Raw genomic sequence first — 6,000 nt, 5'->3', positions numbered from 1 at the left:
TCACCTGGCAGTCTCAGTGTGTGAAGACACCGCTCTCCAGATCTCCTGGGACCACAGACATGTTCCCAGCATTTCTCTGCTGTGGCTTTGCCTCGGAAGCAGGGTTCTGTGCGTTACCGTGCATGCGTTTCAGGAGCTGCGCTGGCCATCTCCTGGGTGGTGTCACATGCAGGGAATCCTGGTGTGACGTCTATAAGCCCCAATAGAGATCCAGCATGCACAGCAACTGTCAACATGCAAAAACTCACTTCCTCCCAAGGAACACAAGCCTTCAGCAATACACTGAGCACCGCCCTAACTCCACCTCTGTTTCCACAGCAACAGGGGCATTGCCTCTAGTCTTGGGCTTTAAAACCTCACAACACTACTGGCTCAGTGCTAGGTTATTCTGAAGCCCTGCTCACAGAGACCCAGCGTTTGTTCTTGCACCTTCGTCCCCTGTTCCTGCATTCCTACCCCCAGTTTTGGACTCCCGGCTAGCTGACCCTCGGACTGTTTTCTGGACTACTGATTCTTCACTGCCTGCCCTGAAAACGGAACTGCAATACTACGGCTTGTCTCACCCCTCTGGTCTTTGTATTTGGACTGGTTATCTCACCTGCTTCCTGCTACTGGGATCCAGACCTGGCGCAAGGGGCTCTGCCCTGCGGTATGCAACATAATTTTCATTACGCATTAATTTGCGTGGCAGCAGAAGAAAAAAAAATGTGAGGTTCAACTCCAATTGATACCAGACCCTTTGGGACTGGTAGTAATGTTAGGAGGGACACCTCCAAGTTCAAAATTAAAAAAATTGCATGGGGTACCCCCAAGGTCATACCAGGCCCTTTCGGTCTGTTAGGAATTTTAAGGGGGAACCCCACCCCCCAAAAAAGGGGGTAGTATCACTACTTATTCACTAAAGGGTTAAAATTAAATGTAAATAAACATACCACACATTTTTAAAAAGTCCCTTAACTGAAAAAAACCAAAGATTCAGTTTTTGACAAGTTAAAAAAAAAAAATGGATCCATCGATGTAATCAGGCATCAATCATGAAGATTAACGCCTGCCAACTCGCCAAAACAAAAAAGTCCCGCCACACGCCGACCCGTCTGAACCCGACGAAGACTCGCACAAAATGACAGCTCCGGCACGAATGTCAACAAATGGGCGGACCAAGCTGTAACGTCACAGGGATTGTTCCACCCATTTGACATTCTGAGCTGTCATATAATACTATTTATAACACCTCAGCTCACTGTCCTGCTGGGCCTGTGCTCAGATCAAGGGTCTGGTAGGAATTTTAGGACCCCATGCCCCCCCCCCCCTTTTTTTTCGGGGGGGGGTCCCCCTTAAAATTCCTACCAGACCTAAAGTGCCTGGTATGACTTTTGTATTAATTGGGGGAACCTGACGTTTTTTTTTTCTGCGGACTGTAATATTTCAAAAAAAGTTTTTTTTTCTTTTGTCTAATGTCACTTTGCTAACAACATTTTTTTCTTTTTTAAAGTTGATGCTTAACACAAAACTTTAATCGGGAAAGAACTTTGGATGCATCCAAAATTTTAGTTATAGGAAATTCTTATTCATTTGCATTCGTTATTTCTGTCATTCGGAAATTCGTATGCATCCACATTACAAATCTTTCCAAAATGAATTGCACATGTCTACAACGGCGTGCCACCGATTACTCTGAAGTGTTTTACACAGAAGTGCTAAGAGATATTAAAGTCAAAAGATTTTCAAGCTATCTCAAATGCTGATGAAATCACTTACAATGGATGCTGCTCCTTGGTGTTTAAAAGTTTGTTTTCTGCAGAATCAACTGGTCCCCTGAGCACTAGCCCTGATATACTGTTTAGGGTAGCTCCTTTCCCTTGAAGGGTCATATGGAGCCACCCTTGTGTGGCATACAGACACAATGAGACAAGCCACTAACCTCCTCCCTTGTCCTTCTTCCTTTCTCCAAGCATAGTAGATGGACAGCTGCTGGAGTCTGCTCTGTCTTGTCATCTTGTACTGGACAGGAAGTTCAGGAAAGCAGTGCTGAGAGAGTTGGAGCCAGCTGTTTGGAAACATAACTGTAATTGCTTGGGCACAAATAATAAAAACAAAAAATACTTTGCTGGGCAGTGTTCTGTATATTTGTATGATCTGGATTTATTATTGAAAAAGTTTGAGAGTTTCATACAACGTTAATCATAAGATTTAAAGGTCCATTTAAAGGCAGTGGTATGGTTGTACTGTGGCCATACAGCTGCTTAAAGAAGAAAAAAAATCCAAAAGAGTCCAAAACAAGTGGATCACTATAAAAACACAGGTAATTGTAAATAAATAAATAAATGATCAAGATCATATGACCGGTTCTCTTCCAATTACAGACTTTGCTCTGCTGGGTTAAAGATATCACAGGCTGTATATTGTGGCCCACATGTGTATGAATGATTAGGCCAGATGATGCAACAGTATTGAGAAGTACCACAGATAGGGATATTGTAGCTACTTAGGTGACCTGTACAGTGCCATTGGAAGTAAACCAATAGGTGTATTTTTAGCTGAACTCCATGTATGAAGTATTTAGCATACTTAAATTGTTCCGGCTTAGCCCAATGTAAAGTATGCAAATGCCACAACTCCACAACTGATCCGAGTAATTACAGCGCTGTCCACGATCTTCCAGGTGTGGGTTCTATGCTGTGCTGAGCAGCTTCCCCGCTGCACTAAAAACACAGGATAACACTTGCTGGGCACAGCTGCCATTCATTAAAAATGCCTAGTATTCTCATCAATAAATACAAGGTATTCTCTGATTGGATAAGGGGTGGATCATGAAATGACTGCACTTCATTCAATTAGATAACGCTTTGATTAAAAAAAAATAGGAGTTCTCTGAATGGCCACTGTGCCGAGTGAGTGACCCCCTGTGTTTTCAGAGCAGAGGGGAAGCTGCTCAACAAAACACAGTACCAGGACACAAAAAATTGGGGCAGCACTGTAGTAGCTCTGACTACAGTGCTTTACAGGATCCGCAGGGGCCAATCAGGTATGGTATTTGCATACTTACATTGGGCCAAGCTAAAACAATCTAATTGCTGCGACCAGCTGTTTCGGCTTACTTTCCTTTCACTCCACCACGGTTTGCTCACTCAAGTGTAGAGAAAAAGCCCTGTGTAATCTACAAGTCAGTCTGTTGGCAGCCAACATACGGTTAGGACCCTACCCCACATGACAGCATTAAGACTTGGTTACTAGCTGCTTAGGCACCCTGAACTGCATTGTAAAGGAAAATTAATTTGAACATTCCGGCTTCACCATATTTTGCTGATGCTCTTAGAATCACAACAGGCTGCCCAGACAGGGCAACAAACAGACAACTGTGACAGTGCATGGATGACAATAACCTACAGGTGCAGGTACTGCAGGAAAGCCTACCTGCACCAACCACGTTACTTTAATTTCAGAGGTTCCAGCAACAGGCAGTAGTTTCTATCTCCTTCTGGCCACACCCATTTTCTTACTGGTCAAAATGAGCTGCTGGAGGGGGAGAGAGCATAAACACCCCCTGACTATATCCTCCTCTGCAGAATTGACTCTTTGCTCTGACCACCTGTGTGAAAGGAGGTGTGACATTGAAGGAACTATCAACAGCCCCGAAAACAGGTAAAAATACTAATTAGCTAAAAAGGCAGCCTACTTCAAAGCTTTGTTCATCACTTAGGCCTGGTTCACACCTGGGCGTTTTACAGCGCGTTCCTACGCTCTGTAAAACGCTCAACATGTGAAAACCAATGGTTGCCTATGGGCATGGTTCCCACCTGGGCGTTTTACAGCGCGTAAGAACGCGCTGCAAAACGCCCTACGCCCACAGAAGTACAGGAGCTTCTTTGGGGCATATTTGCCGCGCGTATCCATTGAGATACAGCCAGGTAGCCCTCGCAAACACGTGTTTGTTGCGCGTTTTTTTTACCGCGAATCGCGCATATAGGTGTGAACCCAAAGGTGACCTTAAGGCCTTGTTCACACCTAATGCAGAGCAGATCCGGCCAGGTTTCTGCACATGCAGTGCAGTGGGTTGTGCCGCGTTTTTGATGCGTTCCGGGCCATTTTTGGTTATTTTTTTAATTTTGTTTTAGTTTAACATGGGCTTTCAGTGCGTTCCAGGCACTTGCATGCGTTTTTGATGCGTTTTAGATGCGTTTGCATGCGTTCCAGAGCAGGTAAAATAGGGCTTGCTGCAGTTTTTTCACCTGCTCTGGACTTGCTCTGGAACTGCAATGCAATGTGAACTAGAGGCCAAAATACCATTGGAATACATTGGACGCAGTTTTGATACGGTCTGCTCTGCTCGGCACCTGCTCCGCGCTTGGTGTGAACAAGGCCTTATTGATGAACAAAGCTTTGAAGTAGGCTGACTTTAGCTAATTAGCATTTTTACCTGTTTTCGGGGCCCATACACCTTACAATTATCTGCAGATTTTCTGTGGTCAGATGGAAAAAGGGCAACAGATTGGCCCAGGTGGAGATTACTCCATCCACACAGTTAATTGTAGATGGAGGAATCTGTTGCACCTTTTCCATCTGACCACAGAAAATCTGCAGATAATTGTAAGGTGTATGGCCAGCCTAAAGGTGCCCATACACCTTATGATTATCGGACGAAACTTTTCGTCCGATGATCGAATAGTTGTATGATTTTCGTACGGGAGCCCCATCCTGCCCCGATGATCGCAAGATTAATTTAGCCGTAATTAATGAAAAGCACCTGGACGGAATTCGGTAATTGATTTGCCGTATTTTCGTTAGCACAAGCACTGCTTGCACTAGTCGTAGATCGTACGACTTTTGACGGACAGAAACGCCAGCAACCTTGCGACAATCGTACGATCTAGCAAACTTTTCAAACATGCTTGACCGTCAAAAGTCGTACGATTGAACAGTACTGTCGGTCGGACACTGCAATGCACACATATGATTATCGGCCGAAAAGTCGACCGCATACGAAAATCGTACAATAATTGTAAGGTGTCTGGTCACCTTAAGATCCATAAGCATGGGGACATCATCATCTTCCCTATGTTACCCTTTGTAAGCCAATAGGACTTTATGATGATTTTCAAACAAATGACCCATTCAACATATGTATAAGCACCTTTACTAGAAAAAATAAGAGTGAACAAGATTTCTACCACAATCAGTCCTTCACCATCTCCCCCTTTTTCCCCACATGGTTCAAGTGAATATGGGGACACCCTACTCTTGGTCAATAAAAAACTCCACTTGTAAACAATTGATGGGCATGTGGAAAGAACCAATAAAGTATTTTTTTTTACAGAATGCATTATTCAGAACCTACCTACCATTTGTGTTCAGAATAAAAGGGCTGGATTCTATTGCACATTGTGTGTTAACTGATTGCTCCACGGAACTATAGAAGAGCTATAACATCCATGCCTAAAGGTGTTTTGGTCTTGCTAAAGCTTGCAGTCGTCAAATAAATAATGAAAGAGCAGCTCCCATGAATGTATGTGTGGCACCTGATAACAGGGCAGCCATCAGGGGGGTACGGCTGATACTCATGTAAGGGGCCCGGGCAGCCTGGGGGGCCCGCCCAGGTCCCTTACATGACTATCGGCCGACAAAGCGGAGGCCTGGCCCTTGCAGCGCAGGGCCCCAGCATTGCCGCTCCAGCAGCTTTGAGAGAAGCTAGGGCCCCATCAGCGACGCTGCTCGTCTGATGTCGGACTGGCCGGAAGTGACGTCACGTTGGTGACGTGACGTCACTTCTGGCCGGTCCGGCGGCAGACGAGGCCATGTGTGCAGGTAAGAGGAGCTAGGAAGGAAGGAAGGAAAGGAGGGATGTGAGGGATGCAGCCCGACCTAAAGCCGTGTAAGGGGCCCCAAAATTTCTGATGGCTGCCCTGCCTGATAATATAGCCAAACCACCATGTTAAAGGCAGGGCTCTACCTCAATGAAGGACAGATGGAATGTTACTTAAGTCAAAGAAGTTCAAATACAAA

Source organism: Nanorana parkeri, unplaced genomic scaffold (genome assembly GCF_000935625.1).
Source record: "Nanorana parkeri isolate BGI_ZX_2015 unplaced genomic scaffold, ASM93562v1 scaffold1563, whole genome shotgun sequence".
Taxonomy (NCBI): Eukaryota; Metazoa; Chordata; class Amphibia; order Anura; family Dicroglossidae; genus Nanorana; species Nanorana parkeri.
The sequence above is the reverse complement of the archived record's forward strand: the minus strand, read 5'-3'. Positions refer to the sequence as shown.